At 37.5% G+C, this 14,121-nt stretch overlaps 1 long non-coding RNA gene across 2 annotated transcripts in view; it reads left to right on the top strand.

Annotated features, from left to right (window-relative positions):
- Window positions 1-13,802, top strand: part of LOC140497151 (uncharacterized) — a 108,231-nt gene extending 94,429 nt beyond the window's left edge. For both annotated transcript variants that reach the window (XR_011964546.1, XR_011964547.1), the window contains 2 exons: window positions 10,331-10,436; window positions 13,135-13,802. This is a non-coding gene — a long non-coding RNA (uncharacterized lncRNA). The remainder of the gene's footprint in view (window positions 1-10,330; window positions 10,437-13,134) is intronic.
- Window positions 13,803-14,121: the final 319 nt, after the last annotated feature.

Raw genomic sequence — 14,121 nt, 5'->3', positions numbered from 1 at the left:
TATCAATTGGTGAATGACTTGTCTTCTTATAAATTTGATGCAGTTCTCTATATATTTGAGAAATAAGGCCCTAATCAGAAACACTTGTTAAAAATTATTTCCCATCCTTCTGCTTTCCTTCTAATCATGGTTGCATTGGTTTTGTTTGTGCAAAATCTTTTTAATTTAAGGTAATAAAAATTATCCATCCTGCATTTCAGAATGTTCTCTAGCTCTCATTTGGTCATAAATTCTTCCCTTCTCCATAGATCTGACAGGTTAATTATTCCTTGCTTTCCTAATTTGCTTATGGCACCTTTATGTCTAAATCATCTAGCCATTTTGACTTTATCTTGGTATGTAGTGTGAGACATTGATCTATGCCAGTTTCTGCCATATTTTTTCTAGTTTTCCCAGAAGTTTTTGTCAAATAGTGAGTTCTTATCCCAGAAGCTGGAGTCTTTGAGTCTGTCAAACAGTAGATCACTATAGTCATTTACTGCTATGTCTTCTCTACCTAATATATTCCATTGATCCACCACTCTATTTCTTAGCCAGTACCAAACAGTTTTGATGTTTGGTGCTTTATAATATAGTTCTAGATGTGATATGGCTAGGCCGCCTTCCTTTTCATTTTTCATTAATTCTTGAGCTTTTGTTCTTCCAGATGAATTTTGTTATTATTTTTTTCTAGCTCCATAAAATAATTTTTTTGGTAGTTGGATTGGTATGGCACTTATTAAGTAAATTAATTTGGTTAGAATTGTCATTTTTATAACATATTTATTATATTAACTCAACATACTATATAATCTCTATATACATAATCTATAATAATTATACTGTATAATCATTTAGATTTCACTTTATTTGTGTGAAGTGTTTTGTAACTCTGTTTGCATAATTCCTGGGTCAGATTTATTGGCATACAGTTGGGCAAAATAGCTCCTAATTATTGATTTAATTTCCTCTTCATTGGTGGTGAATTCACTCTTTTCATTTTTGATACTGGTAATTTAGTTTTCTTTTTTCTTTCTAAATCAAATTAACCAAAGGTTTATTTGTTTTGTTGACTTTCCCACATAATACTAACTCTTAGTTTTATTTATTAGCTCAGAGGGCATCAAATATAATATTCTGGAAGGCAAAGGAGTTTGAATTGCAACCAAGAGTCAACTACCCAGCAAAACTGAGCATAATCTTTCAGGGAAAAATATGGATATTCAATGAAATAGGGGACTTTCAAACTTTCCTGATGGAAAGCCCTCTGATCTTTTCGTGTAGAAACTTCTAAGTCCTGTGTAATCCTGAGTGTGGTACCTTCATATTTGAATTGTTTGTTTCTGGCTGCTTACAGTATTTTCTTCTAGACCTGCTAGTTCTGGAATTTGGCTACAATATTTCTTTGAGTTTTAATTTTGCTATCTCTTTTAAAAGATGATCAATGGATTTTTTCAATGACTGTGTTACCCTCTGGTTCTAGGATATCATGGCAGTTTTCCTTTATAATTTCTTGAAAAATGCTATCCAGTCTCTTTGTTTTTTTTAATTCATGACTTTCAGGTAGTACAGCAATTCTTAAATTATCTCATCTCTCCTGGAGATGCAAGTCAAAACAACTCTGAGGTACCACGTCACACCTATCAGATTGGCTAACATGATAAAACAGGAAGATGATAAATGTTGGAGAAGATGTGGGAGAGTTGGAACAATAATTCATTGTTGGTGGAACTGCAAGCTAATCCAACCATTCTGGAGAACAATTTAGAACTATACCCAAAGGGTTACAAAAATGTGCATACTCTTTGACCCAGAAATATTGCTTCTAGAACTGTATCCCAAAGAGATCATAAAAATGGAAAAAGGTCCCATACGTACAAGAATATTTATAGCAGCTCTCTTTGTGGTAACCAATAACTAGAAATCGAGAGGATGCCCATCAATTGAGGAATGGCTGAACAAGTTGTGGTATATGAATGTAATGGAATACTATTTTGCTATAAGAAATGATGAACAGGAAGACTTCAGAGAGGCCTGGAAGGACTTATATGAGCTGATGCTGAGTGAAAGGAGCAGAACCAGGAGATCATTGTACACAGTAACAATCATAGTGGGCAAGGCATTTTTCTGTTAGACTTAGCCCTTCACAGCAATGCAGTGTCCTAAAACATTCCCAAAGGACTCTTGAGGCAAAATGCCATCCACATCCAGAGAAAGAACTATGCAATTGGAAAGCAGAATGCAACAGAATATTTTCTCTTGTGTTATGTTTTATTTGGTTTGGGATTTTCTCATAGTTTCTCCTATTCATTTTAATTCTTCCATGCAACATGACCAATGTGAAAATGCATTTAATAAGAATGTATGTGTAGAACCCATGTAAGATTGTATACCATCTTGGGAAGGGGAAAAAATCTAAGATTTATGGAAGTGATTGTAGCAAACTGAAAACAAATAAATTTAAAATAATTCTCCCTCCTGGATCTGTTTTCTGGGTCAGTTGTTTTTCTGATGAGGTGTTTCACATTTTCTTGTATTGTTTTCATTTTTAAAAATTTTTTTTGACTGATTTTTGATGTCTTACAGAGTCATTAGCTTCCACTGGCCTAATTCTAATTTTTAAGGAATTATTTTCTTCAGTTAGCTTTTGTATCTCCTTTTCTATCCAGCCAATTCTACTTTTAAAGGAGTTAATTTTTTCAGTAGATTTTTCCCCAATTTAACCAATTCTATTTTTTTAAGAATTGTTTTCTTCAGTCAATTTCTGTACATCCTTTTCCAAACTGTTGACCCTTTCCCCCGTAATTCTCTTTAATAACTCTCATTTCTTTCACCAATTTTTCTTTACCTTCTCTATTTGATTTTTAAAATTCTTTTTGAGCTCTTCCAAGAGGACTTTTTGGACTCGGGACCAATTCATATTCCCCTTTGAGGTTTCACAAGTAGACATTTTGAAATTGTCTCCTTTTAAGTTTGTGTTTGGATCTTCCCTGTCAGTAAAAAATTTCGTCCCTGTAGTAACTTTCTATGGTCAGGGCTCTTTTTTGTTTTTTGGTTTTTTGCTCATTTTTAATAGTTGAACTCTTCTCCTAGCATAGAGGGAGCACTGTCCAAACTTCTTGCTCTGGTATCCAGGGGATTGGTCACTTGTTTTCTATGAAGGGGCCTCTGGGCCTGACAGCTTGTCCACTGTGCTAGGCTGACCCAGCCTAGTGTTGTCTGTTGTGCCCTGGGCTCTGGGACTGGCAGTTTACCTTCTGTGCTGGGACTGGAGGCCTCACAGCTGGCTTGCTGTGCCACTGGCCTGCTGAGCCAAGACCATGGGACCTCAGTTGCTCATCTGTGCTGTGACTAAAAGCCTCCCACTGGCCTGCCTAGACACTGCCTGTGCCAGCCTCTGCTTCGCCCTTTCCCAAGTGAGACAGACCCCTCCTAAAGTCTTTCCAAGTAATGTTGGGCTAGAAAATTGCTTCACTCTGTGCTATTTTGTGGATTCTGTTGCTCTAGAACTTTTTAAGAGCCTTGATTTAATGTTATTTCTAAGGAAAACTGGGGAGAGAGAGCTCAGGCTTCCCTTTACCATCTTGGTTCTGCCTCACAGCACATTTTAAACAGTGAACAGTTTTTCATGTGGACATCAACTGCTCTAGCATTCTCATGATACTTGGGCCATTTTATATACTTGTAGTGCTTGAATAACCCATGAGTACAGAACTGAGTCAAAGGATTTGCAATAATCAACAAAAGTAGATTTATGTTACAGTATTTTCAGGTAACAATAATTTTCTATTTGATAATCATTTCCTCTTCATATTTTGGGATTTTTTTGACACAATCTTTTTTAGGGAATTCACTATTTCCCTACATGTGTTTACAGATTTTTTTTCATGATACAAGCAGTAAATGATTTGTATGAAGTACCTGGATTTGTATAAAAACATCTAATAAGTCTATATTTGGAGAAACTACTAGATTTCTCATCCTTTCATAAAACATAAGTCAAATCTTCTCTTAAGAAATATGGGATCAGGCTTATGTCTGAGAGGGATTCCTTTCTAGTAATTTATATGCCACTCTGAAAGATTTGAATCAATAATGATAGATTTTATCTTATCTTGCAACTTTTTAGTTTTGAAATGAGGCTAGAATTTCAGTCCCCACTCCCCACTATTGCCCTTCTTGATGTAGCTTCTGCTGTTCATTATCTATTTCTTATTTGAACCAACCTGCATCCTTGTTGTGTTGGATTTCTTGTAGCCATATAGAGGATCAAATATTTTCCACCATCTTTTTTTAAGGGTTCTGTCTTGTTCCTTACTATAATTTTTTAAAATTTCTCAAGTCTTTGTAATAAAGTTTTTTAATAATGTTAAATTATGTATTTGTTCTGCTTTGACTCCTTGTATTGCCTCAACCTTTTAACTTTTATTTTCAGCTGCTGATTAAGGGAATGTAGATTTCTGATATGCTTTTGTTTTCCAGATTCCATTCTCTACATTTTTGCTTTAATTGAGCAATATGGCATTTATGTTTTTACTACATGCAATTTTCCAAAGTCTTTCTGTTGACTTTTAGTCCAGTAGATTTCTCAAATTTCTTCTACCAAGGCAGAAACCTGTCCTTAGATATATTCCTTAAAATCCTGGCAGAACTGCTGCATGCACCTCTAAAATAGTTTTTATACTTTCTGTCAAAATCTGTGAGAGAATACTTCAATTCATGATGGTTATGCCAGGTCCCAGCTTTTTAAAATTTTTGTTTTGGTATAATTGGTCTGATAATTGGATTAATGCCATTATACTCAAAATTTTGAAATTCCAGCCTAAGTATGAGCAACAATGTTGTTTCATTGTTAGGTATTATTCCTGGAATTTGAATGAAGTGGACATTTTCAATGGCCTCACTATCTTCAATTTTTCCATCTTCAGATTTTAATAGTTCCTCACTTTTGTCTGTTAGGTCATCTAATCTGAGGTTAAGGGATAAAGTTGGTTGTTTTTGTGTGACTGTCTTGCACTTATTAGCAGTACATTGTTGTATGACTTAGAACATAAGGTATAGTTGACAAAAAAGTAGTATGACATCTTTGCCTAAAATTTGTAAGATCTATTTCCAAGTTTATTGTCATATGGTATTGATATTATAGCCTACCGTCAAAACCAAGAAGCCATAAGTTCAAGATCTATTTCTGATAGATTTTGGCTATGTGATCCTGGGCAAGTCATTTAATTTCCTTATGCTCCAGGCAACTCTTTAAGACTGTAAATTGCAGAGAAGGTGCCAACCAGCATTGGTAGAGGGCTTTTCTTCAACTAGGAGTTCCCTGTGGCAACAAAATCACAGGTCTAGTTTCGATTCTCACTCTATATTATTAATGCATAATGAAAGCTTATGTCTTCAGTCTATTTCATCGCACTCATGGTTTGTCCACTTTAATGATCAGCACCATCTTCCCTGAAGCATTTGCAGTAGTTGGAATATTTTTGTTTTGTTCCAATCTCTCTTGCTTTCTTGTGATTCTGGAATAGGAATAGTGCCATCTCTGCTCTCTTCCACATTAAGCTGATGGTTTCCAGTAGAGTTAGCATGCAACTTTATGCTGCCCAGACTGTTTCTTAGATCTATAGGAGCAATTTGATCACACTGGCTGCTGGGATACTAACCCACAGAGTGGATATCTCCAGAGCCCAATTGCCTAGTTTTTCAAGATCCTTGCCAGGCTTTCCCAGCTACCGTATAGTAGGTCTCAGAGCAGATGAGCTTCCATCTGTACATTACCTTGACTGGTATTCCCTTCCTTTGCCTCAGTTCTCACCCTCTTACTGCATAGATGACAGGTTGGATTTTGAGGGGACAATTATTATTATTTTTATAACCACCATAATGGTCTAAGGAGCTCTGCTTTGAGAAAAAAGGATATAAAGAGGTCTTGGTCCCCAGGGATTTCTACTCTAAAGACATTGTCTAATTCACCTTGTTCATTACTATTTGTTTCTACAGGACTTGTAGCTTTTTTCTCCTAATGAGGACTCAGCATTCTACAGATAGCAAACCTAATTTCCTATAGGAATTCAGGGCATCCCCAATGGTTAGGGTAGAGAGGAAGAATAGGGAGACACTTTGTGATTCCAGCCTTAATTTCAACTCCGCCTGTCATTAAAGCCTGTATTCACTCTGATCATAGTAGTTTGAGGTTCATGTTAATTATGTAATTTCCTTTCATATACCTACTGCCTATCTCCATAAACTAGAGACTTTCTATTCCCGTTCTGAGGATCTCATTATCGCTATCATCTTTAACTTAAAGTTAATTCTGATTATCTTAAGTATTCTTGTTTTTCTCTTAGTAGGTGGTACATACCTGACATCTGACACCAAAGTAAAATAAAGGAAGGGAGGAAAATAATTCCTTTAACAATGCCTTTGTTTATGAATTTCTTCAGAGTAATTTAGCCTCCTGCTTACCCACTATAAATTACTGAATAAGAGAGGGGCTAAGTCAATAGAAGCCCTGGATGTGCCAAAATCATTAAAGGTTTTGAGCTAGAAGCTCTAACATCTGATCATTAGATTCCTTTTTTTCCCTATTATCACCTCTAACCCCTGCCTCAGTTTCCCTGCCTCTGATCCATATGGGAGAGCTGATCTTAGAATTAATTAACTGATGTCCATTAAATGTTCATAGGGTAAGTGCTATTCAGCTGCTAAGTAGTATTAAATAATTACAACCCACAAAAGATGAGCTCATCATCTCATTTATCTGATGCATGAAAATGTTATGTGTCTTTTTCACAATGACTTTATTTAACAAGAGCTGATCTTTGCAATTTGGTTTATTTTCTCTACCCCTTTCAATTCTAAACTAAGGAGTTATTAGCAGATAACTGTTCATTGCTGCTGTAAATCAAGAAAATGCTCATTAAAAGCCCAATCCTGCAATTGCTAGGAGTTTTGGCTGCTTGAGAATGGGAAAAGAGCATGATTTTGGTGAAATTCACGAAATTTCAAAACACTCAGGCAGTGTGTTGAAACACAAAATGACATTTCCAGGGGCTCTCACTAAAACTAGACCACACGTGGCAAATAATGGAGCAATATGAATCCCGCAAATATTGATTCAGACGCCAAAACAGAGAAAAGGGAACACCTGGGGGACTCACTGTATCAAGGGTCTGTTCCAGGGACCCCAGTATAGTTACCAATTTCATTATCTAATTGTAAAGAATGGAACTAAAGACGAAAGTGTCTACCACTGGGGGGGGGGGGGGGGAATAGGCATTGATGACCAGAGAGAGAATTGATGGCTAATTTTAAGAGCATATCTTTAAACTTTTTTATAATAAAGAGAAATAAAGGACTGATGCTTAAAACAGATGGCCTGGACTGAAAGGCAGAATGACCAAAGCATTTTCATCACTGCTCCCTTCTTCCCTCTTACTGCCTCCCAAGTGACAATTTTACTTTTCCTGTGTCTTGTAGCCAATGTGTTGGATCTTAACTGGGGTGGGGGTGGGAGTGGTGTGGAGGAAGGAGATCTGCTGTTTAGATGGGATTATGGGATCCTTGAATTGATCCTTGAATTTTGATCCTTGAATTTTTCTGTCCCTTTCCCAAAGTGCACACACTTTACCAAACTGGCAGAATTTGGCTTTGCGACATTATTCTTCCCCATCATTGCTCTTCTATCAGCATCATTACTTGAATTGAAAAGCCAGTAATCCTCAAAACTTTGCCCTTGTTTAGTCTCAAGTTTGTGGTGCCTATGAACTGCTCCTCCTTTTATCATTAACTCTTTATTTGGTTTTTAGGCAGTTTTTCTTTTTGCATATACCTTTCTACATCAAATAAATACTTGTTGAATTGAATTGATGCAGAATGTGTTAAGACCAGCAGCTAGGTGGTACGCTGGCCTTAGGATCAGGAATACTCATCTTCATGAGTTCAAATCTGGCCTCAGACACCAAGCAAGTCACTTAACCCTGTTTCCCTTAGTTTTTCATCAGTATATTGAGTTGGAGAAGGAAATGGCAAACCACTCCAGTATCTTTGCCAAGAAAACCTCAAATGGGGTCATGAATAGTTGAACCAACTGAAATGACTGCACCATAAGACCTGCTTAGGTATTAGGTCTTAATTCAGTAGTCCAAAGTTTACATGTTAGACAAAAAAAAATGTTGCAAGATTTTGAATGGATTTTCAGAAAGGTTTTCCAAACATCTCTTAGGAGCAGGATAATAATATGAATTGGCCTTGAAGCAAAGTAATGGAAGGAAGTACCATGCTTTACATAGGAAATGTTTCATATTTTTCGTTATTGAGTTGGACTGAGTTAAAAAGAGACAGAAACCCCCATTAGAATTGAAGTGAAAGAAAGTCATTGATTTCTCTGAAATAGTAAACTATATAGTAACAAACTCCACCAATGAAAGCGCAATATTCAGGATTCTTTGTTTCATCAAGATAAAGGATGGGACTTTGTCAGGAAAAGGATTGTCAATGGGATCCCCAAAGTTCTTTATTGGGTAACGTGAAAATAACAAAGAACATGTAACATCTTTTTTGTCTTTAATGTAATGAATTTATTTATTGTGAAGTAGTAGGAGTAGTAACTGAAGCAGAATGTGGAAAAAAAACAACCAGAACCTGGAAAATTTACGCAATGACTACAATACTAAATAACAGTCAGTCTGGTGTATTTTAATGCCCAACACTCCATTTGAACACAACAGGAAAGCCATCCCTCTTCATAGCATAGGAGTGAAAGACTACAGGAAAGAACAGTAAAATATGCTGTTACCCATAGACATTGGATTGGTCTGCTTGGTTGATTTTCTTCTTTCCTAGGGAGAATCCAATGTAGAGAGGCAGGGAAATGATATCTTGGGAAATGACAAACAAAATACATCAACTTTTTAAAAGTGAAAATTTTTAAACTGAAAAATTATATTTTATTTAAATTTTTTTATTTTATCATTTTACTTTTAAAAAAAGTTTAAAAAAATTTTTTAATCTAGAATAGTTGTACCCATTCACAGTTAGGAAAAACTTACTTGTTTTTTGAAATAGATTTGGGAAGTTCTAGGCTCATTTATGGTATGTGTATAGATGTATTTTCATATTTCTATAGTTATGGGAGACTTGCTTATATATGAAAAGATTTGCAAAATCTCATGCTCATTTATGGTATACAAGTTCAAAAGTGTGGGGGGGGATTCTTTAAAAAGAGACTTTACTTTAAAAAGGGACCTGAGAAGATCATGTTAGCATAGTTATAAATATTTAAGTGCTTATTATTACTGATACATATATTTTAAATTATAGGGCAGAGAGGCAACACAATGGATAGAGTGCTAGGCTGGGAGGTCAGATCTGGTGTGTGACATTTACTAGGTGTGTGACTCTGGACAAGTCACTTCACTCTGCTTGCATCAGTTTCTTCATCTGTAAAATGAGCTGGAGAAGGAAATGGCAAATCACTCTTGTAGCTTTGCTAAGAAGACCCCCAAATGGGGTCATGAAGAGTCAGGCATGACTGAAAAATGACTGAACAACAAATATTTTAAGTTAAGAGTTAAGGTAACATATTGGATGAAGGATTGACCTTAAAATCAGGAAGCTTAGAGTTCAGAAGCTGCCTCTTACAGGTATTAGCTGTGTAACTTTGGGCAAGTTACTTAATTTCTCAGTATCACAGCAACCTTTTTTTCTTTCCTTTAATACCAATGATAATAGCTAGCATTTATATGGTGCTTTTAACTATGTGCCAGACACTGCTAAGTAAGCACTTTACAACTATTATTTCATTGATCCTCACATCTACCCTGAGAGGTAGGTGCTATTATTATTACCATTTTACAGATGAGAAAACTGAGGTGAACACAGGCTAAATGATCTGACCAGGATTACACAGCTATTAAGTGCCTGAGGCTGGATTTGAATTGAGGTCTTCCTGATTCCAGGCCCAGCACTCTGTCTTTTGCACCACCTGGCATTCTTTTTTTTTTATATGAATTTAACAATCTTGAATATCAAGGCCACTAGGTAGTACAGTAAGAGTGCTGAACTTAAAACCAGGAAGACTTGCATTCAAATTCTACCTCAGAGATTTAATTAGATATATGACCTTGGCCTAATCATTTAACCTCTTTGGGTTTCAGTTTCCTAATCTGTTAAATTAACATCCAGTTCTAAATCTATCATCCTCCAATCCTACTTCAATATAAAAAGAACAGAAAAAGAGGATTACATATGAAACTGTGAACTTCTATCAGGTGCAGCAACAAAAAAATGTTGCTGCAAATATTTTTTGTACATATGGGTCCTTTCTCTCTCTGTTTGATCTCTTCCACAGCAACTCTTCAGAACCGAAATCTGTAGAGGAGCTGTGACACTGAATTGGTGGAGGCAGTTTTCACACTGAGAGATCTCTATGCCAGAGCTATAGTAACTCAGAAGAGGTAACTGGGGCTTCTCCAGAGGGAATCAATATCCATGTTGCAAGTTCTCCTACACAGGCTCTAGCCCATTGTCCCTGCCCTTTGTGGTCCTCCATCGAGAAAATGTCATGTGTCTCTACTCATTAGGGTCTTGTTTCTTTCCTGGGATCACCTTCCCCATGTCTTCAGCCTCCCCCTTTCCCCTCTTTTGCCTCCTCCTTTTGGTTGGTTATTGCCCCAAATGCTGAAGTTGGACTCTGGGCAACAGTTGGTCCCTTCTTCCAACATCTGTGACTATATTGATCTGGAGGAGACTGTTCTCTGTATCTTCTACTCAACTGAACTTGCCCTAAGTGCCTGAGCTCCTGCTTGGGATTCTGCCTTACATCAATTAAATTATACAACTGGACAAACATACATACAAGCTTATGTATGTACACATATATTATGTATATATAATGTTTATATATAATGTATATATAAAATATTCAACAGACTAAGTCAGTCTTTGAATAAAGCGAATCCCCGTCTGCAGATTGATCCTTGACTATCTCTCTACCTCCATGTCCTCAAATTGGTCAGAAGAACAAAGAACAAATCATCTAAGGAATCCTTTCATTGAAATAAACTTGGCGCACAGCAGAAACAAAGTCTTCTGCCTGAAGTGGGGGGAAAGTCCCTCTCACAGACTTGGAAGCATTCAAATTGGAGTCAAAGATCATATATCATTTCTCTTTAAATTGACTGGTGGATATAGTTGCATATTTCTGAATCCACCCTAGAAACAATAAAAACAGAATCATAGAATTATAAAATCTTAGAGCATAAAGGGACTTCAAAAAACATCTGGTGCAAACTGTCCCTCAGCACTTATTCCCAATATAACATACTAAGTTTGTATTGAATACCCCTGAGAGAACTCAATGTCTACTAAAGCAACCATTCCATTTTGGAGCACCTATGATTGCTAGAAAGCTTTTATTTACACCAAGTCAAAATTTGCACCTGCAAAATTTCTACCTATTGTACTTCTGCTTGGGTAGAAAAAGTCAAATCCTTGTTCCTCATGACAGGCTTTCAAATACTGGAAGAAAGTCATCTTATCTCCACCCACCCCCTTTCTGTCATCTACTGTAAACATTCCCATTTCCCCCCATGATCTTCTTATGGCAGGTTCTCCCACAAATGGCTTGGATTATCCAAAGGCGTAGTCTAATAAAAAGAGAATAGACCTGAGTATCCCAAAATGTGACCTATAACTTGAATTCTGTTGACTTTCTCGGTGAGACCTTACATTGATTAATTTCATAGGGCCTCAGTTTCTCCTCATTTGTAAAATGGGAAGAATAATATAGGCCTTTCTTTATCTAACAGAAATATTTGTAATAACGTAGTGGAGAACACTTAAGAGTTTGTGTAAGACAAGTACCACATACATCCAAGGTATTCTAATTTTCTCTCATGGAATGTGGGTGAGATTTAACAGATTATTCTTTGTTTACCTGATGCTACCACAATACTCCTACTCTCTCCCTTTTCTGGACACTTTTTATATTTCAGCTTCATTCTGAGTAGCTTGGATCAACTAACCCTCCCCACACATAGGAAAATTGTCCATTTCAAGTGTGAAAGATCAGGTGTCTGTGTAATTCTCATTATTGTGCACAGATGTTTTTGGTGAAGTTAAAAGCAGCTATCTTCCTTTGCCCCCTCAAAGAGAAAACGTCTTTCTTGGAGAGAAAAGTTGAGAGTTTTTATTTGATGAAGTGGAGGGGGGTTTTGGTGAGGCAAACTTCATCTCTTCTTGTATCATAGTCTGCATCCCAAGCTTCCCCTAGCTTTGGTAGGTGAGGAGCTAGAGAAGGGGTATGCAATTAACAACCACCACCTCCCTGGTCCAGGAGCAAGCTGGAGGGACAATAAGGAATTAGCTGGCAGACAATAGAGATTCAATAAAGCAGCAGATCAGATTTCAGGTCTTTGTTGCGAGAGTCTCGTGCCGATGGGTTAATGGGGCAGAAGAGATTGGTGAAGGACGACAGAAGCGGGCTTTGAAAAAAGGTGTCAATAAAGGGGACAGGAACAAAGGCCAAAACACACACCGTCAGAAAGGGGCAGATGGGAGTGAAAGGGGACAGGTCTGGGGGAGAAAAACAATTAGGAAGCAATTGAGAGGCGGGGGTGGGGGTAAGCTTCATCATTTATCAGTTAACCAGGCTGAGCAGACCAGTCCAGCTTGGGGAACATGCCCCTCGGGAATGCTCAGAAAATCTTCCCGGGAGCTGTTTTAGGTCGAACAGGATTCTTCAAGCCAGGGTTGAAAGGGAAGATGGTAGGAGAGGAAAACTGCGGAAAAATACCCTCTTCTCCCAATCAACTAAGAGATTTGCCGCCTCTTTTCCTCCAAATAACAGAACAATTCGTTTAATTCAAAAGCACCTAAACTCCTGCTCCACTTGAATCTGGTAGACTAACAGTAGTGTTTCTGGCCACTCTCAGCTCTGTCTACGCTGAGCTCCTTCGAAGTGCACCTTAGAAATGCCTCTCCTTCTCCCCTCCCCCGGTAAGTCAGTCCTAATTAAACTGAGCTGCCCGTTTCAATGGCAGACTAGCTATTTCCAAATGACCACCCTTCCTTAGTCTCCTAGGTCTTCCTACCTCGCTATCCCATCTCTCCATCCCTCTTTGGAATAAATAATTCTGTATTTGTTTACTCTAGAAACTCCTAAATCGCCGGTGAAGATAAGGGGAGACCGAGAAGGGACCCAGAGACCAAACCTATACCAAGAAAGTGGCTGTGACCCTCCCAGATTCCCGCTAGACGTCGCTGTCTCCCCTTCAAACCCTCCTGCCTTCACAATGCAAACCGGTGCTTTTTAATTAACGTGCAAATTGAGTAGATTAAATGACTCTAAATAATTAGCCACAGATCCTATAAACAGGATAACATATTTAATTAAGCAGCGATATAGATTTTGGAAACTGTTAATGTATTTTTAGAATGGCTGCTTAGATCTTTCACTTTTTCCCCCTAACTTCAAACATGTAAGTACAGCCCTCCGAACGTGGATAAATATCTGGAAACAAGATTACGCCTGTTAACTTCTAATAGAAATGTTGGACTAACAGCCCTAACTCGCCTGACTCAGGCAACCAGGCGCAGAGGGCTGGCCTGATGGACTTCCAGTCATGGACCTGGCCGGGCACGTGCAGACATGCCAAAGGAAAAAAACTTATTAATGTTATTAGCATCATTATTTTGATTGGGGGAATTGGGTGCGTGGGCGCAAGTGTGCGTATTTCTTGGTAGAGGGGATAAAAATGATGAAAAGTGAGGGAGAAAGAGGGAAGGTAAGTGAAAAATAAAATCCAATTTCATTATATCAATCAAATTTAATTGGCAATTTGTATAAGCAATGACCGGGCTGGCTTTAGGTAAAACTATTAGGCGAAAGGCGGGTGTGCTACTAAAATTCTTGGTTAGTTAATTAGTGTCTGAACTGCGGAGGAAAGGGATCCTCAGATTTACTCTCTACAAAGAGAGAGCAGCACAGACAATTCATTAGGCAGGCGGCTTGTAAATTAGAGCTAAGTTAACCTGATTTCCCTTAATTAAAACATCTTTTCTCGTTTACGATGTGGATATAAGTAGATCTCCAGGGTTTTGAATTTTCTGCAACAGCAGATGGTCAAGCTAGAAGCAGAT

This window comes from Notamacropus eugenii, chromosome 3, assembly GCF_028372415.1.
Source record: "Notamacropus eugenii isolate mMacEug1 chromosome 3, mMacEug1.pri_v2, whole genome shotgun sequence".
Classification (NCBI taxonomy): Eukaryota; Metazoa; Chordata; class Mammalia; order Diprotodontia; family Macropodidae; genus Notamacropus; species Notamacropus eugenii.
This window is presented reverse-complemented; position numbering and strand designations above follow the sequence as displayed.